Below are 27,955 nucleotides of genomic sequence, written 5' to 3'. Positions count from 1 at the left end.
GTAAAAGCAATTTATTAATGAAACACACAAGTAAATGATAGCACTTAAAAAACTATTTAAAAGAAAAAAAATAAATAATAAAATATCCATTGGGGCAGAGAACTGTTGTATTCCTATAATAAAAAAAAATCGATAAAAAACGTTGAATGTTAATGATATGAACCTTCAGAGTCTTATATTATAGGACTAAGACCTGATGGAACCCCTGGACCCTTTACTGTCATAAAAAAAGTCAGCAGACACCACAGATATCATACATATATTTTATATCAAATAGCCTTATTCTTGCAAGTAGTATATATTCTTCAACGTACCAAACTAAAACAGTGGTGTCTATCAAATATGTTTTATATCTTCTGATTATTATATTCATAATTCAGGTGTGTACAATTAATGTAGAACTTATTTTTATGTTCATATGCAAATAAAAAGAAATTCATTACATAAAAAAAGACACGTGACAATTGTAGGATATTGTGTTATAAATGTTTGACAAACGGGAAGAAGCATCGCCAAACAATAAATAGATGTGTTTAGAGTTTCATGGTGGTTCGTCGTAACTAAAATGAATGGCTATATTTACACCTCATTACAATCATGTAAACCTGTCCAGTTTGAAAAGTTTAAAGGTGTGACCGTGTGTATCAACTAAATATATAAAAAGCTTATAATATAAGTTGTGTGTCAGAAAGATGAAATGTTTTTTTGATTTTGATTGACATTTTTATGCTCCTGCTGCAGCGGAGAGGCAATTAAGTTTTACACTTGTATTACTCAATGATGTTTTCTGTTGCAGGATCCTCACACTTCCTCTTCACCAAACTCAATCATATTTTGATTGTTATCTCTATTATTTCTGTTGCTGCTTCTGGTTATTTCAGCTGGACATCATAATCATGATCATGCAGAATGATAGATTTCTTTGCATTCCCAGTACTTATCTTATCTATTTTTAAATGCGTGTATAGATGGATCTTTTGTTACTTTATCTAGTAATTTGTTCCATAATTCGCCATTTCAGAATCTAATGCATTCTGGGTAACATTTTTAAAAGGGTACACCAAAACGTTGTGATTGTGAAATGCTCAAAACAAAGGAAATTCAACCAATGACGTAACTTATACACAATACTTATTACCAAAAAACTTAGATGTGGTCTGGCTTATATGGTAGCGTAATTTTTACTGTTCAGTAGTTATGCCCCAGGGCCTTCATATAGAGAAAAATGGATGAATATTTATTTTATTTTCTCTAACATTGCATCACATTGATAACGATCCAGAAAAAAGTAGTTACAGAAGGCACTACCATAATATCTCTAAAGGGCCCTGTGGAACAGATGAATTTGTTATTTTCTTTTAAGCACTTTTTTTTTCAGTGGATGCAATAATTGATAAATGACCCAACACCAATACAGGATACTTTTTAAGAACCATCATATGCATGTTATATATTTAAAATCAGGATGTTACATGAACAAAGCTACATTGGTGATATATAATCCCTAACATGCTTGACTAGATAATGAGATTTTAGCACAAAATTTGTTTGACTGCAATGATTATGACAAAGATTTAAAGAATGTATTTTTTCCATCAACTTTCAATATGTAAAGTGAATTGTTACAGACTGACCATTTCAAGAATATTGTGTCTAAGTAAATAAATGCCTCCATGTACATGTACTGTCTGACACTATGTAGTATGCTAGCAATTTATAAGTTCAAATCGCTCTTTCATTGTACAAATAGTTAAAGATGATTAGAAATGAAACTTCATTATACAAATTTACATTTTTTTATTATAGCAACTAATGATGGATGATGGAATGTTCCCTTTTGGTTCCCATGTTGCCTGGGTTACAGGATAGCCATCCCAATGAACCAGATACATTCTCTTCCTGCCTACTTTTTTATCTTCCAAGATGCCCGCAACTCTAAAGAAATTGGCATTGAGTTCTTCATCTGAAAGAAGTAAAATTTATAAATTGATATAATTTATATATATACATATATAAAACAAAAAATTAGGTAAGTCACTTACAATATGCTTAGGATTTTAGTGTAACAAATTTATTGGATCTTAATGTGTCGGTGTATCACATGGGAATGTAAGGCCAAATGAAAAAAAATATGTGTGTTTTGCTTTTGACCCTACACTCCCTCCCTATTTTTAAGATAAAAAAAAGCATACCCTTAATTTTTTTCTTCAATTTTTCAATTTCAATGTAGCACTTTCATGACAGTTAAAGTGTGATTGTCCCTTCCGTAGACTCAATGTGAAAAATATGGTGAAAAAAAATCCCTGTATGTCATGTATGTATGTTTTTATTTTGTAATGTTTGTTATAGAAACCAATTCATTTGTTAATTGTCAAAAGTTCATTTTGTATACTATGAATCTGATGAGTTTAGTCTTTTTTAACAAATTTTTATTCTTTAACGGTAACATTGGTAATTATACACACATCATGATCAATATCTTATTTGTATAGTATATATTCAGAAGTTATTATGTTAAAATTTTGATCACAATCCAAAATTAGTTAGTATCAAGCATGAATATTATTTCCAAATTTGCCCCAACTGTTCAGAGTTTAACCTCTGCAGTTGTATCAGGCTGCGCTCAGCATGTTGATACATGTACTACAGTACTAGTAAAGAGGCAATATTTAAACATTGAAAAATCAAGATTTTTATGTGTCAGACAAGTATTTTAAACACTTTACCTATTTTATTTTTCTTAAAGCTGCCTTCAGAATCTTTGCTGTCTTTCCTCTTTTTTGTGTGGGTAGGGTTGGAAGTTCCTGTTTGTGTTGTTTCTATAGTTTTTTGTGTCTGTCCAAGTTGTGATGTTGAGGGTGTGTCTGTAGTTAATAGATTAGGTGTATGCATTTTTGTTGAGAGGGTGTCTGACAGTTTTTTAGATGTTGATGGTGCAAGTGTAAGTTTTTTGTTTGTAACTGATTGTATAGCTTTTTGTGTTTGTCCAAGTTGTGATGTTGAGGGTGTGTTTGTAGTTGTAAGATTAGGTGTATGCATTTTTGTTGAGAGGGTGTCTGACAGTTTTTTAGATGTTGATGGTGCAAGTGTAAGTTTTTTGTTTGTAACTGATTGTATAGCTTTTTGTGTTTGTCCAAGTTGTGATGTTGAGGGTGTGTCTGTAGTTATAAGATTAGTTGTATGCATTTTTGTTGAGAGGGTGTCTGACAGTTTTTTAGATGTTGATGGTGCAAGTGTAAGTTTTTTGTTTGTAACTGATTGTATAGCTTTTTGTGTTTGTCCAAGTTGTGCAGTATCTGTAGATATGAGATTGGGTGTATGATTTGTAGTTTTTAGAGTGTCTGATGTAGGATTAGTAGTTGTGTGTGTGTGTACAGTTGTTTGTGTAGGTTGTGCAGTAATTACAGGTGTACATGTGTGCATTGATGTTTTAGTTGAGGATGTGTTAGTTATTACAGTGGGTGTACGAATTATAGTAGTGAGGGTGTCTGATGGTTTTGTAGATGTCGATGGTGCAAGTGTAATTTTTTTGTTTGTAACTGATTGTATATTTTTTTGTGTTTGTCCAAGTTGTGTAGTTGTAGATATTGGAGTTGTGTGTGACAATTCATGTTCTGTAGTTGTTACAGTAACTGTAGGAATGATCAATTCGGTAAGCAGATCTGGAAATAAATATTGAACATTGATTTAGAAAATATGCAGTAATTATAAACAAAATACAAAAAATAATATATAGCAATGGACCAAAAGATCTAGGTTATCAAAACAGTTTACTTCTTTAATCATTTTTTTCCTTTTCATTTAATATAGTTTCTGATTTAATTCTACAACCAGCAAAAATGTGACTTCAAATTTGCATTTCTAGTTGTTTGTCTCATACAGTCACCATTAATCAGGGAAATCAGTTTTGTCATGACCTGACATGCAGATAGTAGATTTGTTATTTTGCATGGTTAACATGTGACCAGTTATGATTCATAAGTTTTTTTCTTAATTTTATATAGATTAGACTTTTTTTTCTAATTTGAATGGTTTTACTCTAGTAATTTTTAAGGGGGGTTTATTGGGGGGTTCTGATCCGGGATCCGGATTACTGTTTTGTCAGATTCCAGTATCCAGCTTATACTATATATACAAAAGCAATTCTCAATTGTTTGTAATTTCCTGTGTCCAGCTAGACTTCATGTTTGGTTTTGACAGCACAATAATTGGACTTTCACGTGTCACTCTTGCAAAAAATTGTCAATCCCGTGTCACCCTTAGAGCCCAATGAGACCCACTTTTTATAGGCCCTTTAAAAACTTGCTGTTTAGGTGTTTTAGCCAAGACTCTGTGATGAAGGCCAAACTTTGACCTATAATGGCTTACTGTTACAAGTTGTGACTTAGATAGACATGATAGAGACCTAGTTGTTTCATTGGCATCTATACCACATCTTTTTAAACTCACGCTATAAAGATTAAATTGTAGAGTTATTGTCCTTGGACTTAAAAAATACATGCAAGTAATCAGTTTTCTATATTTTAACTGTGGTTGTCATGCAATTCTCTCTAAATGCTTTTTTTATCTTCAGTTTTCGTTTGTTCAACTAATATTATAAGGGTTAAGCTGATTTATTCCTTTCTATACATGTAATGTGTAAAATGCATTAAAAGCAAATCATAAATGAGTCTTTCAAAACCTTAAATTTATCTTACATGTACAATGTATAAGACAATGAGTTTTAACAAACATATATTTTGATTTGCCATTTTTGAAATAGTAAGTGTAAATGTATGAAACTAGAAATTACCAAAGTCATTAGGCAATTCCACAACTCCAATGTCATCTTGATTCTGTAAGGATCTGAAAGGGTTTAAATATAAATGAACACTGCAGTCATTTCTATTATTTTGTGCATGCAGCATGTGTGCAGAACTGGGAATAAAGGTGACCTTTTTAGATCCAGTATGATTTGAATTTTGAAATTATATACACCAAAAATTGTAGAACTTACATTATCATACTTGCTATAATTAATGATAAACAGTGTAAATATTAACTATTTTCATTGTTTATTATATAATTGAAAAAAATGATACATGCATATACTTATTTTAGGGCTACTCAAAAATTTGTGTTAACATAATTAAAGGTTTTCTTCCAAAAATTGAAGGATTTGTAAAAATTTTGTAGCTAGAGTCTGCTCAGAACTTGAACAATTATTCTAGTCCATGGTCAGAAATATCATGTATATATTTTTGCGGGTATTTTTGTTTGTTTGCTGATATCTGGAAAAATCATGATTCAAATAATTGCTTATACGTTAACCAGAAACGGCATTATATATAGTTTGTCAATGAACATGATGAAAGGAGTTGTGATTTTCAATATATGCATCCTTTCTGTTCTGTGGTAAAAGTTTTTATCAGGTTAAGCTTTTAAGATCTGCTTGTAACCGAATTTTTAGGTGAGTGATTAAATGACAGGCACTCATCATGACAGCTACTTCATGTACTTGTTTGAAGATTAAATTTGATCTTTTCTTAGCCCAACATACATGTATTCCTTTTCACACAAACAATTGTAAAAAGGATTGTAGTGTTAGTTATAAATGAAATGCAGTAGGCTTAGGATTAATTTTACTATTCAGATTTGTATTGAAAGTCTTAGCTGAATTTTTGTGTTAAAAACAGTTAAGTAACGCTTTAAACATATGAACTTGAAAAAATGATATACTTTGACATGTCACAGTTCTTATTTATTTAACTTACATGTATTCCTCTTGGGTCAAAGTTAAGATATCAGATTCTGAAATTAGATAAATGATATACATGATATAAAGCATTAAAAATATACTGCAAAAACTTTAATTTATTTTAAAAGATTATTTAAGGAATGAATAATCCTTTTTATACGAAAAAAAATTATGGGATCGTAAATGGTATGATGTTGTGTGGAGACACATTGGTTTTCGGACAATAACTTTAGTTTAAGAGAATAGGTCCACAAAAGGAAGGTTAGGATCGGTTTTGGGATGGTCCCATCCATTAAGGAAAAAGGGGCCCAAAACAAGCACTTTTCTACTTTAAGGATAATAAATTGTGTATAAGCATTTCAATTGCTCTGAAATTGTACCAAAATGTTTGAAACCACAAGTAGGTTTAGATACATTTATGGGGTTATAGGTCCAAAGTTTAGGAATTAAGGGCCAAAAACAAGCATTTTTCTAGTTGCAAGACACCCTTGTAGATTCTGAAAAAAAGAACAGGCTAATGACGCTAAAAGGCAGCACTCACACCTTATATGATAACCCTATATTATTGTTATGCTTTTTATACTATGCATGTGACTGACATTGTTTGATCTGACTGTAGTTTAATATCTTAATTTTAGAATTTGAGAGGGTAATGTTCATATTTATTAATCATTTATATTAATTTTTGTTATTGTTCATTTTCTGTTTTCAGTGATCCCAGTCTCAGTTATTATATTCTACCCAAACATGAAAACTTAGCAAGATGATTTATATTACTCATTTACCTTGGAAAGTTGAATTGTCAGTTTGGTTCTCAGAAGAAGAGGTTTTTTTTCTGAAAAAAAAGAGGTATTATATACTATTAATTTATACAATATTGTTAAACAAGAGGAGATGATACTAGCAAATAATTTTCATGATGAATACCGTACATTTTTATTCAAGCATTGATACACATATAGCAAGTTTGAAATTATTCATTGGTCAAATAGTTCATGGCTTGCAATCTAAAAATATAAACATAAATAATTTAAGAAATACAAGTAATGATAAGACAATTTGTTACACAATCATGATGGCCCTGCTATTTAAGATGAGTTCTGAACATATGTCAGTTGTTCCGTAGAACCTTTTTGACTTACGTTTCAACTGAAAGTTCAGTTAAAGAAATTATCGTCTTTAACTTGTCCTTGCCATAGTTGGACATTCTTTGGATTGGCAAAAGCTCTGCTGGTACACCAGATACGGTAATCTTGCCATCCTGTACTTTTTTATAAGGGAATCTACTTTCCTTTTCCACTGCTTTAGCTACAAAATAGTAAATACTAAGATGTAACTATATACACAAATGTATATAAATAGATATATATGTTTAGACGAGTTGTATATACATTATGTACACAGCTATGTATCACCATCATTGATGGCGATCTGATGGATCAATATGTTGTAGAGTTGTCACTGACTCCGAAATACTTATATATAGGTTTGAACGTAGTTTTCAATTTAGACTCGTGTATATATATATATATATCCGACATATATATATATATATATATATATCCGACATATATATATATATATATATATATATATAAGTATGTCGGAGTCAGTGACAACTCGTCTAAACATCAACCCAACAATGTTAGATCTGTAAATTTGCTTTTGCAAATTTTTGGTTCTTCCCTCGCCGGGATTCGAACCCACGCTACTGTGATATCGTGACACCAAATCGCCTGCACTGCAGCCGTCCTGCTAGACCACACGACCACCTGGACTCTCAAATTAAAAGAGCTTTCGCTGGCCATGTGTTACCTTTCCACATCAGTTTTAATCTAGCGGCGTACTACAGTACATGATATATAAGGCATGAAGATGTTATTGTTACAGATCAGCTAAATTATCTATAGTAAAGGATCCTAGAAATTAATGTAAGATACAGTCACAGAAAATGATTATATTCATAAGTACGTCTGAGTCTATATATATATATACAACTCGTCTAAACATCAACCCAACAATGTTAGATCTTTAAATTTGCTTTTCTTTCCTCTGCAGGATTCGAACCCCTGCTACAGAGATATTGTGATACCAAATCGCCTTCACTGCAGTGGTCCCGCTAGACCACACGACCACCTGGGCTTCACAATGATAAAGTTTTTGGTGGCTGTGATTTATTTCCTCGTCAGTTTCAATCTCGCAGCGTACTACAGTACATGATATATAAGGCATGGAGATGTATATATATATATACATATATAAAACAAGTCTAAATTAAAAACCATGTTCAAACCTTTGATTTTGTTGGATAAAATCTGTAATTTTTATACATGTGCATGTAAAACAAATTTCGTTGTAGAAGGGTCCAAATATATATATCCCATTTAAAGACTGTTATATAGCAATAGCAATAACCATTGATTGTGCAGAGTCAATATGATAATTTTTACGTATTCCATCTCGTGATGCAACCAGTTCTTATATACATTTGTACGACATATACTGAATACTATATTAGATATATTACTTGTTCCTTCTGTTATAATGAATAAGTGGAAAACAAAAGGGGCTGGAAGATAACAATTTTAGACTACACCACATTCTTAAATATACTTATTACATTGGTTGCAAGGAATTACATTAATTTTCCAGTGAATTAAAACCGCTCATGGTTATTTCACTCTCTGACGTCATACAACAATAGGAGCTATCAAGACATCAATAAGGGTGGATCAAAACAAAAATTGAATGTGTAGAAAAAAGAAATAGTTCCTTTCATGTTTTACATTAATTTCCTTAAAAAATGCCATTTGCCAATGTTAAACTAATTAAAAAATTCAAATGTCAAAAAATATTCAATTCAATATTGTTCTCTATTCGAATTCTTTGAGTAGTTATTCTATAATTTATGGTGTTCCGTACATCAGTGATTTAGATTTCTTTGATTTTTATTCTGAATATATGAAAAAATGGGTAGTTCTGCAAACAGCTGACAAGAAAAAACAAATTAATAATAATTATATTTTTTTTCAGCTTTGCTCTCCATCAGACCACAGATGAATTATCACGTTGTGATTGTTTAAACGCCGTCACGTGGTGACCCCCTATGAGACCGTATGGGGTTAGTATGTTTCATATGTGGTTCATGACGCGTTAATGGTGACGTCATCTATTAATGTTGTCATGTTTCATTGTTTATTTTTCAACAAAACTCCGCAGAAAAAGTCCAGCGTCCAATAAATTCGTTATACGGTTAACTACTGACCCCCTATGGATTCATAGAGGGTGAATAAAATTCATAGGGGGTGAGGCCGGATATTGTCCATCCATCAATCACACTTCAGTTTCCAGATTTTTATAGAAAAAGTTAAGGCAAATTTAGTTTTAGTTTTAGTTTTTGTAAGTATATTTTATGATTTTTAATTACAAAGTTCAATTTTCACACTTATTGGAAATGGGATTATAATTATTAGGGTTATTTCCCTTGAAATTGTTAGTATTCATATGTATTCAACACTAACAAATGACTAAAGCATTTATAATTTTAGACCTATACAGATAACTTTATGCTGAATTTGCAAACATATTTTATTAGATATAGGACAGTCAGGGGTACTACTGAAGAAGTAATATTATTATACTTATATAAGTAAATTTGAAGGATACTTAACTTCAGTGAATTTTATTTACTTGTATAAGTAAAAAAATATTGGCTGAGTTATGTCCCTTAGACATTCAGATTATTTTACTTCAGTAGAAGTATTATAAAAGTGATCCCTTCTTTTATTGAGTTCTTGGGATTTCTTTGCTAAAATATAATTTCAAATTATCTGCCCTTTGCAGATGTCTTTACTAATCATTTAAGTGTAATTTCCTGGACAAAACTTAAGATCTTTGCACAATCAGTTTCTTAGTTAAATTAATTAGATAAAACATTGAACTCCAATAAAAAAAATATAAGCTATCTTAGGAAAAATTATTAAAGCCATGATTTTACATCTCAAAACTTGAGAATTTGTGTGAGATTGTAAGAAAAATTGTATAAGTAAATTTTTGAGAAAATTAAAGGCAGATTATTTAAACATTATAGTTAACTTATATATGTATACTTTTTTTTACTTCTTCAAGTAAATAAAAATAACTTGTACAAGTAGTACCCCTGACTGCAGGAAGATGTGGCGTGAGTGCCAATGAGACAATTCTCCATCCAAATAACAATTTATAAAAGTAAACTATTATGTACACCGCCTTCAACACAGAGCCTTGGCTCACACTGAACAAAAAAGTTATAAAGGGCCCCAAAATTACTAGTGTAAAACCATTCAAACGGGGAAAGCAACGGTCTAATCTATATAAAAATTAGAAACGAGAAATACATATAAATTACATAAACAAATAACAACTACTGTACATCAGATTCCTGACTTAGGACAGGTGCAAACATTTTCAGCGTGATTTAACGTTTTAATGGTACCAAACCTTCTCCCTTTTGCCTGAAACAATAGCATAACATTACAACATAGAAAACCACACGATAATATCAATTGGAAGGCTTTATTCAATCAAAAAATGTAAGTTAACTTAATTTTTAAAAACTTAAATTTTTATTTGAACAGGGTTTTATTTAAATAACTGAAAAGGGCCAACACATCTGTCCACCTAATATGTACATATAATATGTTAAATATGATACTAATTACAATAACTTTATTAAAAAGTAACTTACAGAATAACATATTCATTTGATCCTGGGCTTTTTTTCTTAATTCACTGATGTCCTCAAACCTATCTGTTCCATTGGTCTTTTGATTTCCTAAAATACACACAATTAAAAGAGTTTATTTTCATATATATTTTAGAAGAACTGCCATTTTGTTAAAAAAAAGTTTTGTGATACTGCTTAAGGTAGGTCACAGGAAGCTTGATGTGACCAATCCTTTTTTTTTTTGAATAATTTGTCATTTTTAGAGTTTACCAATTTATGATAAATTTTAATTTTAATCTGCCTCCACAAAGTGAAATGCAATTTTAATATTGTCAAATAAAGAATCATAAACAATTTAATAATTATGAAAAGCATGCCACCAGCTTAAAAATCTTTTAGAAGAAAATATATCGTTTATGCCTTGAATTTCTTTACTTTTAAATGAAAATTGCTGTTTCAATGACTTGGTAAAAATTAAATATTTCCGATAACGAAATTGACTGAAAGCGAGTATCGTGAACAACACATTTTATTTTTTTCTGAGGATTTCGTAACAGTCGGCGGGAAAAATAATAATAAAAGTAAGAAGCACTACTTTTATTTTTATTCTAAAATCGGGAAAGGTGGAGTCGGCGGATCTCGTTAAACAGATAATAAAAAAAGTCTGGCCTTATATATATACCATTTGTTATATGAAGGTAAACCTTCTGAACTATTTCAGGGTTGTCTTTGATAAAGCTGCACATCTTAGGTGTGCCCATCTCTATCATGTTTTGGTTTAAATCAACCCCCATCAAACAAGCCTCTACACCAGTGTCTGCAAGTTCTTTTATCTATATAAAAGATAAAAGCAATGACTTACTTTAAAATTTTCTTTCACAATAGTTTTACAGAAATTTGTCAATCATTAAGTTAATGCATCTTAATGCCTAAGACATTGGATAATAAAAAAACAATACGGAGGGGCTCATGCTTCTTATTTAATATTAAAAAACAAATCATACTCAACATATTTTTCAAATGATTTTTATAGTTCGTTCTTTTGTTGTACTGTTATACCACTGTCCCAGGTTAGGGGAAAGGTTGGGATACCGCTAACATGTTTAACCCCACCACATTATTTGTGTATGTGCCTGTCCCAAGTCAGGAGCCTGTAATTCAGTGGTTGTCATTTGTTTATGTGTTACATATTTGTTTTTCGTTCGTTTTTTTTTAACATAAACAAGGCCGTTAGTTTTCTCGTTTGAACTGTTTTTTCTGGGCCTTTTATAGCGGACTAGGCTTTGCTCATTGTTGAAGGCCGTACAGTGACCTATAGTTGTAAATGTTTGTGTCATTTTGTTCTTTTGAGGATAGTTGTCTCATTAGCAATCATACCACATCTTCTATTTTATATATTGATAGTATTTTTCAGGAAAAGTCTGATCTTTAAACAATTCATTCCAAAAAAAAACATTAACAAAAATGGAAATTAAATTCAACAAGAATAAGGTAAATTGATCATTCCTCATATAGTACCTATAGACATCATTTTTGTGTAGAGACTCAGATAGATGTTTTTGTGTACATTTATTTGAAGATGCATGTGGTATGAGTGCCAATAAGACAACACTCCATCAAACTCATAATTTGTTAATTTTCAACATTTTTAATTGTTCAAAATATTTACCTACCAAACTACAGATCTTTTTTAATAATTGTTTGGAATGATTTAGTGGTTCTGATGGTTCACTGTTTATTTCTTTTGCCTTTTCTTTATAATCATTTTTATCCTCAAGGCTAAGTTGATTCCAACTATTGGACCAATTTTCCATTTTACCTAATTTCTCTGTAATACAAAATAAAACAAATTTAAAGAATTATTTTTTTTTCAAGTTGAAACTGAAAATTAAATTACTATGACATGGAGGACTATTCAAGTCATGCACTTTTTTCTTGTAGTACCTATTTTACAATAGTCATGACAGTGTGAACCAATTCTTTCAAAGATGTCTTTTATGGCAATCATCAAAGTGAAACTTATTCTTAAAAAAAACCTAATGATTTAAAGTGTATTTAAAATACCCATGGACACTAGATTTAAGAAATAATCAAATTGAATCAGAAAATGGCTGTCCCTGTATTAAAATTACCATAATAAGTAAAGTATTAAAAGACACCTGCTTAGTACAATAAGGAAATAAATACTGTTAACTGAAAATAAAGGAATAAAGAATTTACACAATATATGTTTTCAGTGTCTTTCAAATATTTTAACTATGTGTTTTTTTGTGTTGATATTTAATGATGTTGTACATGTGTTATAAACAATTTCCCTTTGAAAATATTGATTGTATCTATCTAGTATAACATTTTTTTTCTAATGAACACATTAACCAAATAATTTTGTTTTAGTATAATGTATACAGAATGTGATGACTAGTCACATGTTAGTTTTAGTTGATTAACTGATATTTGGTATTAATCTTAATATACTTAATAGTAATGCTTTACCAAAGTATTAGTTTTCAGAACTAGATTGACTCTTTATAAACCAACTCTTAAAGTCATTTTACATTGTCAATACTTCCTGTACGAAAAAATCCAGGCGTCTTTTACACGGATTCCAGGCGGATATTTTAGAGGGAATCCGTTTAAAGTCCACTTTTACACGAAGAATCTTTCTTACATGGATTCCAGGCGGGTTACGGGCGGAATAGAGCCCAAATATGCAAATTTATCCGCCTGTCTTAGGAGGAAAAATTTCCGTCTAATTAAAAGGAAAAATGTTTTTCTCAAAAATATATCCGCCTAAAGAGACGGAAAATATATCCGCCTAAAGAGACGGAAAATATATCCGCCTAATGAAACGGAAAATATATCCGCCTTCGAAAAAAAATCCGCCTTAGAATATGAAAAAAAATCCGCCTTAAGAATATGAAAAAAATCTGTCTTCAATGAAAGAATTTTTTCATTCCAAAGATTCAGGTTTTTACCACTGCCATGCCTTCTTGCAAAGAAAAACTAGGCCTTCATACAATAAAATGCAAAAAATGTTATCAAACTTGATCGAATTTATTTAAGCAACTACAAATTACTATACATGTATGTATAATTTTGACATTTTTAGTTCTTCACAATTTCTTCATTTTCAGTTATTAGTCATATTTTTAAGGGTTTTTCAGTGTTCTTTGAATATAAATTATTATCACAAGTTCCTGAATTTATTTCGTGCATAACTGATTTGCTCTGTAACAGCATCATTGATATGACCATCTTGCATGGATCTGTTGTGTTTTGTGCACCAAGCAGTAACATAACCTGAAAAAAAGAGGACATAAATTAAAATTACCATGCATTATTGGTTTAACTAAAAGGAATTTGACAAATTTCTCTATGTTATACAGGTAAATTGTGAGCTGCCTAAGTAGGTGGGATTTTCCTTCATTTTGACATATTGACCTGAATTTACTATTTTTACCATATATCATTCAATATACATATTACAACAGAAACATCTAAAACTTGAAATTATAAGATTAAACTATGAAAAATAAGATGTTAAGCATGTTTTAAAGAGTAATTATATTTTAAGAAAAAAATCCTTGTAAAATCAAGGGCAGATAATTATAATGAATTTACTATGACCTGTTTTGGGGATTTTCTCAATAAAATAAGACCTGTGGGCTGTAACCCCTGTTTTCAATTTGCTAATTTTAAAGATATATATCATGTTTATATCAAAAAAATATTACAGATGGTTTTACAACTTTTGATTTTTTTCAAATTTGTTAAAAGTCCAATATGTGCAAAAGTTACTTAAAAAGCATTCATAAGGATTTCTTTCATATAAAACTACTTACTCCAAGTCTGATTGAATGTGTCCATTCTTCAGTCCTATCAGAAAACAATTTTCTTTTGTTTCACCAGTTCTGAAATATAAAAAAAAATTGTCTTATTACAATTAAACAAAATAATTATTACATATACTGTGCATGAAGTGTATAGGTTATTCTTTACTTTAATTAGTACATGTAGTATTGGTCTTTTATTTTACTTTAACATCATAGGCCCGCATTTACATGTACATAATGTTTGTCTTGCCATTTTAAAAATCTTAAATTTGATCCATAATCATGATAATTGAGTACATATGTACTAAATTTTAAAAGATAACACTTTATGATTTTTCGGAATAGATGTCTATTATATATATTTAATTATTACAGTCATACAACAGATCTCCAATTTTGCCAAAACATAACTATCAAATAATATCATATAAAAGAGATTGTCTTAAAGATATAAGTCTTGTGTCATACACAAATACCACAGTAATTATGTACATGATGTAATTATGCAAAAATTGAATGGTCTTATATAGTTATTTTCTTGATCCTACATGGTACTTATATATATATATGTCACAAGTTATTTGAAGGAAATAGCAGTTTCATAATATTCAAAAAGGTTGAAATACTTATATTCATAATTTCAACTTACCAGAAGATTCAATCCAAAATATATGAAAACATCAATCTTCACAAATCCAATAGTCATCATGTCATCAGAAGAATATATACATCTGCACTTTTTAATGTTAATAGAATACTTTGGCTCTTTTTAGTCCACAACTCTACATCCATGGTAAAATTCATATTTTGGTCAAGATAAATATTTAAGACATCTTTTCTTGTAATGTCTGCAAGTTCAAATTTTGAATCTGACCTGAGTGTTGGGGTTATTTTGGGAGTTGTTTGATTCCTTGAAATGTTTCCCTAATCATTATACTATTAATTACCTAAATCTTAAATATTTGATTTATAATAATAAATAAATAATATTCACCAATTTTTATCTATTATTTTTATATTTTGGACTGTAGCAATTTAAGAGAAATGTACAAAGCAATGTGGTCTCCTTCATAAGGCCCCAACTCTTGAGTGTGTACATATCATTTCCTGTCCATTTCACAGAGGCAAATGGAAAACAGATGGGGGACCTACATAACATTTCTATCACTAACTGATAAGAAAGAGACTGCATGGAAATACTATTTGTGTATTATCATGATTATTACTTAATTAAATAGAGATACACTTAATAATTAATTGTACTTGAAAATAAATTAATTTAACCTGCAATTCCTATGTTGGAAAATTCAAAAACAAGTTATTGTTATCACTGTTAGTGAAATAAGTATATATATTCTAGTCACTTTTTATATGTTTAAATGTATATAAATAGCAACACATAACATAAAGTTATAAATTACCTAACAATGCTATCACAATTTGAATTTAATTGAATTTAATATGCCATCTTTAAGACTCTTTAAATATAAAAATATTAAATATGTTGGATTTCAGGGGGGTACAAATACTGGCTTTATGGCCCAAATAATCACCATGCATGCACTCTCTCATCAGTAATGATACATTTTCATTTGAAAAAAAAATTAAAAGAACAATTCTGCCTCAAAAGTTAGAAAAAATTTCTAAGTACAATTCCCGCCTGATAAATTTGAACAAAATCTTTTAAGTCCAATTTCCTCCTAACAAACTTGAACAAATATACTAAGTCCAGCATTCCGTCTATGATATTTCTTTTACTAAAGAAATCCTGTTAACTCAACAGGAAAGTAGTAAATATTTCGCCTAAGGTCTTTGATACTTCAGGCGGATTTTTTTCAATATTCCATGTCCGCCTTAATTCCGTCTATAAGTCTTAATTTTTAGGTGGATTCCGCCTGGGTTCCTGCTATTTTTAAGCGGAATCCTCCTAATATTCTCATACGGGTTGTTGACAGAAGTTTTTTTTCTCCCATGAATAGAAATTTGGCCTATCGGGTAAGCAATATTCTTAGATAGCTTGTTTGATATTAAGCGTCACTGATGAGTCTTTTGTTTAGATGAAACGTGCATCTGGCATATATACAAAATTTAGTCCTGGTATCTATGATGAGTTTCTTTAGTATTGAAAGGGGCATTAAACACCAATCAACCACTCTTGACTCTTTCTGCTTGACTTCTATTTTTATGCTTTAACCTGCGGATGTCATTTTTGGTATGTAGAATAAAAATAATGAATGGTCAGGTTAATTCAATAATTGCTAATCAAGTTATAGTAACAAGTGTTGAGTTAATTTGCTCTTTGATATAGAGAATTTAACCAAATTTTATAATTTATACTGTAGGTTTGGAACTAAAGAACATGAAGAAGTAAAAGACTTGAAAAAGCTTACAATTTTTAAATAAATTACAAGCACAGGTAATTATACAACATTGAAAAATTAAGAATATTCCAAGCTTGAATGATAGCTTGTTTTAACTGAAAACAAGAGTTGACATACACGAACAATCCGGAAGGGTGACTCAACATCAACAATACATTTTTAAAATCAATTTTATATTTATATCGGTTTATTGACTGTTTTTGTTTCAGATGATAAAAATGTGCTATCTTTAAGAAATGGTAAAAAGCTTAACAAATCACCTTTGTTTTCCTGTACGAAGCAGTTGTAGGATGTAATACCCCTGGAGTGGACTGGTTTGGCCTTTTCATAGGTCCTTCCCTGTTCTACCTTGTTCCTGTTTCCAATCCAGTCCTTGAATTATATTGAATGATAAGGATATTTCTTTTCCAAATACATATTTTAAAAATATACGGTAGAACTGTTAAAGCATTATTCAATAAAATCTTTGACTTAAACTGAAGCTTTTAATAAAAGCAATTCAATAAAATGACATTTTATTCCAGTGTTAAATTTTTAATTTGTTAAATCATCCTAAACAATTTTGAATAGGGATATTCCAACAATGATAATGAAAAGTTTTTGTCAATTTGTCTGTTGGACCATCTATTTGTCCGTCTGTCCCACTTCAGGTTAAATTTTCCCTGTTACTAAGCCAGATCCTTATATTTTTGTTATGTTGAGTATTCTTTTACACTTTGATTGTTGATATCTAGGGGCACAATTTGTTAACCCCGATATATTATATAACAATTGAACATGAACAATGAATTAAAATAATGTGCAATATTTCATGATTAAAAAGTCTTTAAGATCATCATGTATCTAAAAAAAATAATTTATGACTGATCCAGAAACCATTCTCTTGACATATATATGATGAGTCAGTTCCCTATACATCCATGTGGTGTTCTGGGACATTAGATATACATGACTAAAACTTTTTTTCATGGACATTTAGTACAACAATAATTAGCCATTTAATAGACCTAAGCATTTTTACTGGTCTTTTAGAACTTTTGGAATCACTGAAAATTATAAACAAAAACAAATTTTAATGCATACTTTGATAACTTGCTGATCCAGGCCTGTTCTGCTACTTGCAACAATGTGCTTATCAGTGCTCCCTTTTCCCTTTGATTTCATGCCAGCATTAAACATTTCTTCTAAAATTTCTCTTTGTTCTTTATTTATATCTGTTCTCTGAAATAAAAAAAGATTTGATAGACTGGTGTACAGAAATTTGACTAAAACAAATTATTCAAATCATTTTTTTCGAAATTGATTGCAATATTTGAATATGTAATTAAAAGGCTCTTAGAATAGACCTATTATAGCCAATAATATTTGTTTTGATATAGTCCTAATCATTCCCTTTAAAGACATAACAAATAATTGTAATGGACCACTAACACAAGTCATTTTAAATGAAAGAAAAAATAACAAATCTTCAGCAGCAAAATTTGTATTTCCCTGTTGTGACTGGAGGGGCAATTAAGGATTTCACATCCAATCTTTTATGGTAATATTCTTTACAAAGCATAAAAATGTCAGTATTTGCCTCAAAAGCAAACTTAACCTTTAACCAGACTTATTAAGAAAGGATATAGTTACGATACTTTTGTCAGGTCATTAATGACTGCATATTTTGGCATTAATAATGATTCATTTCCCGAGGGATAGTGCTTTATATTCAAATCATGAACACATAACCTTTCAATCAGTTTAATTAAGGTCTGAGGCTGGCATGTTGTTAACCATGTTAACTTAAACTGCTAGTAGTCTTTTGTTTTTATGTATTGTTGTCATTTTGTTTATTTTCTTATGTTACCTATTCTGACATCAGACTCCCCCAACTCCTCTTGAGGTGATGTGGGTGTCTTCCTCCATCTTGGATTGTAAAAAACAGAGAACCAAAGGTCCAGATTTTCCCTCAAGTTAGCAAAATTTGATGCAGGAATGCAGATATTTAATGTGAATTTTCATTTATGAGAACCAATTTATAAGAATATAACTTATAAATATTTATTTTTTTAAATTGGCATTTTAAGGGGAGGTAACTCTAAAACAGTGCATTTTCTGAAGGATTCTACATGGAATTTTTCTATTTTGTATTTTAGCCGGAAAAAAGGTACGGCGACCCTATCTTTTCTTTTGATATTCTAAAAGCAGTGTCTGAAAGCTATCTTTTCCTGAAGTATTTAACAATTCTATCATTTTGTTTTGTTCCTAATCACAAATGGTGAAAATTCCTGTTTAATCCATACAAATTGTGTCATTTTGTCCCGTCCTGTAGCTTGAGAAAATGCATGGTGACCTATCATTTTTGTCGAGCCTTCGACTTTAGTCGAAAAAGCGAGACTGAGCGATCCTACATTCCGTCGGCGGCGTCCACAAATATTCACTCTGTGGTTAAAGTTTTTGAAATTTTAATAACTTTATTAAACTAAACTGGATTTCTACCGAACTTCGACAGAAGCTTGTTTATGATCATAAGATAGTATCCAGAAGTAAATTTTGTAAAAATAAAATTCCATTTTTTTCTGTATTTTACTTATTAATGGACTTGGTTTTTTCTGCGGGGAAACATTACATTCACTCTGTGGTTAAAATGTTTAGAATTTTAATAGCCTATCCTTGGTTTGTACCAAACTTGGACAGTTCTAAGCTTGTTTAAAATCGTAAGATAGTATCCAGAAGTAAATTTTGTAAAAAAATAAATCCATTTTATCTGTATTTTACTTTTAAATGGACTTAGTTTTTCTGCGGGGAAACATTACATTCACTCTATGGTTAAAGTTTTAAAAATTTTATTAACTTTCTTAAACTATCCTTGGTTTGTACCAAACTTAATCAGAAGCTTATTTATGATCATAAGATAGTATCCAGAAGTAAATTTTGTAAAAAGATAAATCTATTTTTTCTGTATTTTACTTTTAAATGGACCTTTCTTCCAGTTAACATTACATACAGTCTGCAGTTAAAGTTTTCAAAACATTTATTAGATTCATTAACTATCCTTGATTTTTACCAAACTGGGACAAAAGCTTCTTACAATCATAAGATAGTATCAAGAGGAATATTTTTATTTATTTTTTTCCTCATTTTTGTTGAGCCTGCAATTAACAGCAAAAGTAGGAGAGACACTGGGTTCTGTCGAACCCTTACAAATTTTTATTATATTTTTCAAAATGTAGCAATAGATACTTCGTTTTAACAAAGTATGAACAAATTCTATCATTTTTTTAGACTCCCATACCACCTTAAACTGAGTTTTACTTTGTGTATTGTTGTGCATTTGTTTTTTCTACATTTAATGGTTTTTACATATATCCCGTTTAATGTTGTATGTAAAAACATCCCATAGTAAGTCACATTCTACATTTTTTATTTAAATTTCCCCAAAGTGAAAAATAATGAGGTTAATGTTTCTGTAGAAGTCACCAAAACTGGTGAAATATGGTCATGTGTCAAATAGTTTAAAGATTTGGTTGTTGCAGATAATACAAACATGGATGTATATAACAAAATGTTATCATATTTCAGTTATACAGTGACATGCCATTATGATCCTGTAACCATACACTTGGCATTATAAATTAAATTCTATATTTCCTAATCATTTGACCCTTTTGAGCATTACAAATTTTAACACAATCATTCACACTTTCATACCAATCTTACTTGCTCTTCTCACTCTAAAAAACAATTTAAAGTTTTAGTTTATTTTACAGATATTCCAGCAGTTCCCAAGTTTAAGAAAAAAGAAATAGTGATTGACTATAGTTTTGAAAGAAGAATGTGATCATAAACACATTTTTTTTAAATCAGTAATTTGGCTGTTAGTCGCTGGACGAAGCTAACGACCACGAGAGCGAAAGCACAGCTGAGGCAGTCCACAAGAGGTTAAGACAGAAACAAAAGACCATAATTTGTACAATTAATCTAGTGGCTTCAGATTTTTCAATGAATTTCTTATTTTTATATGACTTAAATCATTGTAAATTAAGAAAGTTCAACAAGTCTTTACTGTTGCCTTTATTTATCTATTCTTCAGTTTCAAAGCTAACACACAACAGGCAGAGATGATAATTCAGATAACAGAGACAGAATTTGAGAAGATGTTCACACCAAAAATATAAAAAAAAAAATATCTTCTAAATGAACTGATCATTTTTGTTTTTAAATGTATTTTATTCTTGATATTTCATGTAGTGCTATGCAGACATTGTTAAATTAACTTGAAGTCATAAATGTATGCTAAAAAATTGCAGGTTAAAACAAATATTCAAACAAACACAAACAGCATTGCAATGATTTTTTCATAAAAAAATTGTTGTTTCATATAAAGCTAAGTAGCATGTGGCACAAAGTTCCAATCAGTCCAGATTTTGTTTGAGAATATACCATTTTTCATATAAGTTGCCCTTTTTTTTGTTATATAAAACAGTATAAGGGACGGTAACAAATGGCACTTTCTGCAATGGGAATAAAACATTTTCTCCAGTTTCTGTACCATAAATCTATGGTGATTTGAATTTTTGATCAGGAATTATTTTATTAAAAAAAAATATTTACATTAATATAAGGTCAATGTCAGAAAAATGTAAACTTTTTCGTATCAGACTGAGAAACTTGGAAGGGAGAGGTTTGTGCAGTCAAAGAAAAAAATCTTACCTTGTATTGTTTTTAAACTGCAACATGAATTGATACATTGATAGCTGTACAAATTGTAGCACAGATTTCAAATTTATTTTCTTCCCTTAATGAATCCTTGATTAAGAAAAAAAAGTATTCCATGATTGATATTGCACAAAATATAGCTGTGTTACTATATTTAGGAAATAAAAACAACTAGTTACAGTAATCAAAAGGATATATATATTTTTAGTCTAAGTAAAATAATATTATGTGTCTGTTTGTAGGTACTGTATCGTGTTGATTTTGGTTGCAGTAGTTTATGAAGAAGTAAAAGTCACATCACATTTGAGATAGAATAATTGATGGAAATGTCAAAGAGCTAAAGATTAATTTAAAGCCCAAAAAGTTTTAACCAATCATCCGTTAGAAGAAGTCTTCATCATACTTTGCTACAAAAGAACAGCTAATGCAAAAGTGATGGTTCTTTTGATTTTCCTAGCTCTTCTTAGAGTTTGTGTATTGAAGAAGTTAGTTAATTTGTTCACTATTAAAGTTTATGTTTATCTAATACAGTTCTCATGATTTAATGTCGGCAAAAAAATACTATTAAAGGGCAATAACTCTAATAACTAGGAAGATTTCACCTTATTTGTTGATCTTGTCTTTCTGGTCAGGTCAGTTGTGCTTTTTATAGTTTCTGTCTTTATATTACAGTTTTCAAAATAATAATTTTAGTAAAAAAAATAGGAGAAGGACAATAACTTATTGGAACAATAAATCAAATCAAATGAAAGATGGGACCATGGAAATGACGAATTATAGCTTTGTTTAGGAGACTTTGTTATAGCATTCTGTTACAATTACTACTTGTTTAAATTTGTGATTCGTTCTTGCTTATAGTAAACAATATGTGGTAGTCATATTTGGTATGCAGTAGTTTCAGTTTCTATCTCTATTTCAATGTAGATTATTTGCCCCTGTAACATATAACTTTATAAATTTTGCTTATTTCACATGTTTTAGTTTCTGGGGAACCGCTAGTGGTAAGTGAATGATATTTGGTATGCAGTTGTATAAGCTTTGGCATATCTAATTTACATCATGGCGATTTATTGGCCCCCTTTAGTCATTTAAAATTTTGCATAGTTAACATAGATATAGAAAGCTGTGGTGTGAGTGCCAATGAAACAACTCTCTATCCAAATAATAATTTATAATAGTGAACCATTATAGGTCAATGTACGGCCTTTAACACGGAGCCTTGGCTCACACCTTAAAATAAGCTATAAAGGCCTCAAAATTACTAGTGTAAAACCATTCAAACGGGAAAACCAAGGGCCTAATATTATACATGTATTAACTAGTTTTAACTGTCAGTTTAAGGGGACTTATTGGTAGGTTAAAGTTCATGTAAGCCTAATCAAATGTTTTCAAGGTGAATATTTGGCCCTGCCCCTTATTCATGGTCGGTTAACTTAAGTCTGATATTTGACATGCAAGTTTATTGGCATCTACAAGTATTCTTTTCATTGAGATTTATAGCTCCAGCCCATCTTCATGAATCATTGACTTTGAGCTTTTATCTAGTTTACATGTTAATGTTTGTGTTTACCGGGTTTGTTAAAAGGGGACGAATTATGTTAAGCATGGTTGTTTGGTTTGCAGCTGTATTTACATAGAAATGGTTAGCCGTTTGTACGTCAGTCATGGTTACGTTAACTTCAAAACTTGTGTATTAACATATTTAAGTATTTCTATTTTAATTTCAACATGAGCATAATCAAAATTACAACAACAACAAAAACGAGACATATATCTGTGATAACAGATAGTTTATGAAAGGATTAGTTCAATCTGATTTATTTAATTTATATGCCCCACCTACAGTAGAGAGGCATTATGTTTTTTGATCTTTGGGTCCGTTTGTTCTCCCGTCTGTCGTCCCTCTTCAAGTTTTTTACCCCAATGTCACGGTCCAATAAACATAGAAAATGATAGTGCAAGTGGTGCATTCTTGTACTATGGACACATTCTTGATAAAATATCATTAAGTTATTATAAAAGTTGTCAGTAAAAGTTTTGTCAAACAATGAGGGGGATAAGACGGGTCCTGATCCCAAAATCTGATTATTCCCATGAAAATATGAGCATGATTATTCTTATAAACTGCATATATACTCCATCTGATAAAGGTGTTATCTAAATATTATTTTCACTTGTACTATGATATTACAGGAAATATGCATTGGATTACAATTGCGATATAAGTACTTATTTGGGCAGCTACTATTAATTAGCAAACTAAGGGGTGCATTGTATTTATCGTTCATTGCAATCTGCCAATTATTTTAAATAATGTGTAGCTTTAAAGGCTGGCGACCTAATACTTTTTTTTTTTATTACTAATTGTATTATAATAAATTTAAAAAAAAGATATTCTTTGAGCAATATGTATTTGAGTATAAGCCTCTTTTGAGAGTAGACTAGTTCTAATTGTTTTAAATGGAGAATTTTGAATAAGATACCTCCCACCTAATTTACCTTTATAGTTAAAAAAGGACAAATTAAGCCGGTATGAGTACAGGGCTGAAGCATTTATTTTATACCTCAAAGTTGAACGCGAACCTGATAGAACGCATAGCAACGTGTAACTATGGATTAATATGTAAGGCAACAGTACCACTGAATGGTAAAATATTGTTTTATTTTAGGTATGGACTATTAAACGCAATATGTATACAGTTAGTTGTATTGAAATAACGCCGTCTGTATTTTGTATAGACGGGCCATGCTTTCAATGTCGATGAGATGACTGTAATCACTTTCAAAACGCCTGGCGTCTGTGTCTAGTATGACTACTAGTCCAAATAATTATGACGTCTTGAAAGGCTATTATAATTTTTTTCTTTGACGCCTTAAAGAAAAAAATTATAATAGCCTTTCAAGACGTCATAATTATTTGGACTAGTATGACTACGAGTCTACAGTAAATGTATAACTGTATAAAATACGATTTCAATAACAGAAAAAATAAAATATCTAGTCCTTTATGGGGGAAAAGGAGGGGGGCGATAAAATTTGAACTAAGAATAGAATTTCGATTCAAAGTATGACACAAATAATGTACTTTTTGTGCAATATATTTTAAGTTAACGATTGCCAGTGGATAATATAATCATACCAAATCATTTTTATGTGTCACAGTATAAAAATCCGAAGTAACTTGATAAAGTTTATTTATTGTCAGGTTAATCTGAGACTACTATAACATTTTAGTAATAGTAGTCTCAGGGGTAATGTATAATCCCGATACTGAAAGTGTTTATATATTAGAAAGATCATCAGTTCGTTCGTGCTATAATAAACATTAAGTTTCCAAGTGAAGGGTCAATAACTTATTAACTTATTCATTAATCAAGCAGTTTATGTAATGAGATTTAGTGATACGAGTGTGCGGCAAAACAAGGCTCCTTTTTCATGTATGGCCTACAGGATCGCCTGTGTCTGTGCATAGCCTGCTGTTATTTGGACTAAGTACTATAGAACATGATTGTTCATTTAACTGTTAAGATACAGCTTAGAACCCGGGTTAAGAGATGCATCTATTTTATACGGTCTAGAATAGGGTATACATTTCTGAGCATGTATAGAAAAGGTATGTTTTTCGATGTTTTCTGGTTAGACCAGGGCATGATTTTGCAAGTGCTGTCGTCACACAAAAGGATAGTCGGTACCCTCCCCCTTTCAACCAGATCTTAGGACAAGACACTTTCCTGATAAACACGCATAAATTTATAATTAAAAGATATGCAGATGTGATTTCTTTTACATTTAGTCTTAATTGTGTATAAGTTTTATAAACAATTCAATTTAATGTTAATTAAGGTGGAAACAATTCAATTTAATGCAATGATGCATAACGTCAAATGTTTTTATGACGGTGACGTTCAATGTTAAGCAGCCAGTATTGCATTATTTTATACCAAAAAAAAGTCTACTTGTTTTACTTTATTGCTTATACTGACTTGAGTTTCTCATATATAACCATTCTTGCCAATATTAAATTTTGTGGTTTCAGAGGGTTGCTTATAATCACGGATTAACATCTTCGGGAATGCTTTTCACCTTCTAATTTTTCATCAAACGAAATTTTGAAGCTCTTTCAAACTTACCATCTTTATATTGTTTATAATATAAGGTCTAACGTATTATTAAAAGAAAGATTCAGCCTCGTGGTTAATGGTGGTTATTCTGTGGTGCCAGTTTTAAATTCCGGATGTAGGATCCAACAAATAAAATGATTGGTTTATCATTTACAGCATCGAAGTACTGTGTTACCCTATTTGAATAGTATAACTCTATACAATATAATAAAAAATATATAAATTCTATGTCATCTTACTTGAATAAGATAACCCCGGGTTATCTTACTCAAGTCCGGGGTTATCTTGTTCAAGTAAGATGACACAAGTCCCTATATACGATATACCAGCATATTCTATGTTACACTATTTGAATACAATAACCCTATACCACATGTTAACATGGTATACCATAGTGTCTATTGAATAACGTAACCCCACTAACATAAACTCTATTTAATAGGATAACCTCAGTTGCATCGGGTGCGTCCAGAGACTTCTATCCCACAGCACATGAAAATTAAGGTCAAATATTTAGCTTTTGGAAAATTCAACTAACCTGAAGTGTCTAAGAATTGACGTTATGCTTTTCCAATCTTGATGTGTTTATAACATATATTTTAACCTAAAATTTAAAATTATGCTGATTCTAAAGAATCGACAAATAACATACACTGATAATCTTAGTGAATCGACTATTAAGAATATAAAATCAATGACGTAGCTACATCATTATATATTTGATTGAAAGTAATATCAGTGTCATCAAAATTAATGTAACTGGGGATCTGGATGGAGTTTTTGTTTCTGAATTCAATTCAATCTATTCTACAATAAGTCATGTTTTGGAACCCGCTTTACTCAAACTCCTTACTTATTATCCGTTTTATTTACCATTTTTTCCATTTTGGATTGTTAGTCCATTAAGCTCTATCCTGTACAAATGTATATCAAAAGTCAAACATTCGAAAGCGTAGTACATAAACTGGTAACATTTGTGTGAGGTACATTTGAGACGGGTGGTTCTATCACACATCTCAATATGTTAGATGTTTACTGATTGATGTTTTAGTTTTAGATACACGGTTGTTTATTTTGCTTTGAACTAAGTCTGTAATTGGGAGTACTTTCATATTTGTACTTTGTGTTTATTTTGTTGTAATGGATGAGGGATGTATAAATACCCTGCCACGTCCGATCTGATGAATTAAACCAGATTATAACATTAAATAACATAATATTAGAAAAATAATTTGAAACGTTCTCATCGTTTTTTTGTCAGAAAAAAAGGCTGTGTTCTAAGTAATCATAAATAGTTTTTGTCAATATTCTTGTTCATTCAAGTGTTGAGGCGTAGACATATATTTTTAAATCTCTGTTTAGGTTCAGGTGCAAATAAAATATTAATTTTGTAACCTTGTTGTTATTTTAAGATTCCTGAAAAAAAGTGGGCCTTTTTGTATACATATAAACAGCTTTAGTAAAAGGAATACTATAATTCCTATACGTGTTAATATAAGCACTCATATGGTGTTGTTTTTTATTTTCATTTTGTCTTTTACTGTAGCTAATTTTACAATGTGAAATACTTACATTTAGTGTACATGTAGTGTGTCTGAACACAGAGTCAACGAAAATCAAACATTTACACATGAAATAAAGATACATAATCATAAAATTATATTTTATAGTTTCAATATAAGAATAAAAGAATAAAAGAACACATAAAAGTGTGATAACTTGTATCGTGTTTCCTTGTGCGTGTATGGTTATAAATGTGTATGCACTTTTAAGCAATTATATATATTACTTTGTAAAACATTTATATTATAAACAACATAATGTCAATTAAATAGTTATGTTCAAACAATATTAAAGTTTAATCATTGATAATTAATATTTAAAGGACACACTATTCGAATCTAAAAATATGATAAAAGTAACACTTACCTTTTAAAAATTAGCGCGCGAATAATTTGTCAATGAAATGTTTTTAAATGACAATATGAATGAAATCGATGATTGATGAGTGATGATAATGAAAATGTGTGCAATTAACACAGCCAATAAATAGTATAAAAAATAACATAAATTATCATAAAAACTAGAAGAAAAATACGTCTTAATCAAATTACTTAAAAAAATAATTTTTAATTAAAATTCATTGATTGAAACAGAAATATACAAATCACCTGAATCACCGGAAAATAAGTTCAAATCTATCAATAAAAAAGTTTCATAAATTGAACGATCATTTATCCACAGGCAAAATATAAATGAGGGTTTGGATGGGGTTTACATCATAGTGGATATGTGTTACAAAAAAATGGACCAACCAAAAAGATAAGACAAAAACAGTTTTAAAAGAATAAAGAATATCTGTAAAAACAGCTAAAAAAGGGTAAAATAGCGAAAAATAGTAAAAAAAAGGAATAAAGATAAGTAGGGTGCTACATGTAACACTTGAAAAAAAGAAAATTGACAGACAAGATTTAAAA

General features: G+C 30.1%; 3 long non-coding RNA genes across 3 annotated transcripts; all 3 read right to left on the bottom strand.

Moving 5' to 3' along the window:
• Positions 1-1,777: 1,777 nt before the first annotated feature.
• On the bottom strand, positions 1,778-3,657 carry LOC143051140 (uncharacterized). Its single transcript, XR_012970615.1, has 2 exons — positions 2,727-3,657; positions 1,778-1,963 (listed from the first exon to the last, which is right to left on the bottom strand). It is a non-coding gene; the product is annotated as an uncharacterized LOC143051140 (long non-coding RNA).
• Positions 3,658-5,760: 2,103 nt separating this feature from the next.
• On the bottom strand, positions 5,761-7,039 carry LOC143051457 (uncharacterized). Its single transcript, XR_012970783.1, has 3 exons — positions 6,880-7,039; positions 6,523-6,572; positions 5,761-5,790 (listed from the first exon to the last, which is right to left on the bottom strand). It is a non-coding gene; the product is annotated as an uncharacterized LOC143051457 (long non-coding RNA).
• Positions 7,040-13,475: 6,436 nt separating this feature from the next.
• Positions 13,476-16,215, bottom strand: LOC143052187 (uncharacterized). The gene is made up of 3 exons (XR_012971026.1): positions 14,925-16,215; positions 14,285-14,353; positions 13,476-13,742 (listed from the first exon to the last, which is right to left on the bottom strand). It is a non-coding gene; the product is annotated as an uncharacterized LOC143052187 (long non-coding RNA).
• Positions 16,216-27,955: the final 11,740 nt, after the last annotated feature.

The sequence above is a fragment of the Mytilus galloprovincialis genome, chromosome 11, assembly GCF_965363235.1.
Source record: "Mytilus galloprovincialis chromosome 11, xbMytGall1.hap1.1, whole genome shotgun sequence".
NCBI classification, from domain to species: Eukaryota; Metazoa; Mollusca; class Bivalvia; order Mytilida; family Mytilidae; genus Mytilus; species Mytilus galloprovincialis.
This window is presented reverse-complemented; position numbering and strand designations above follow the sequence as displayed.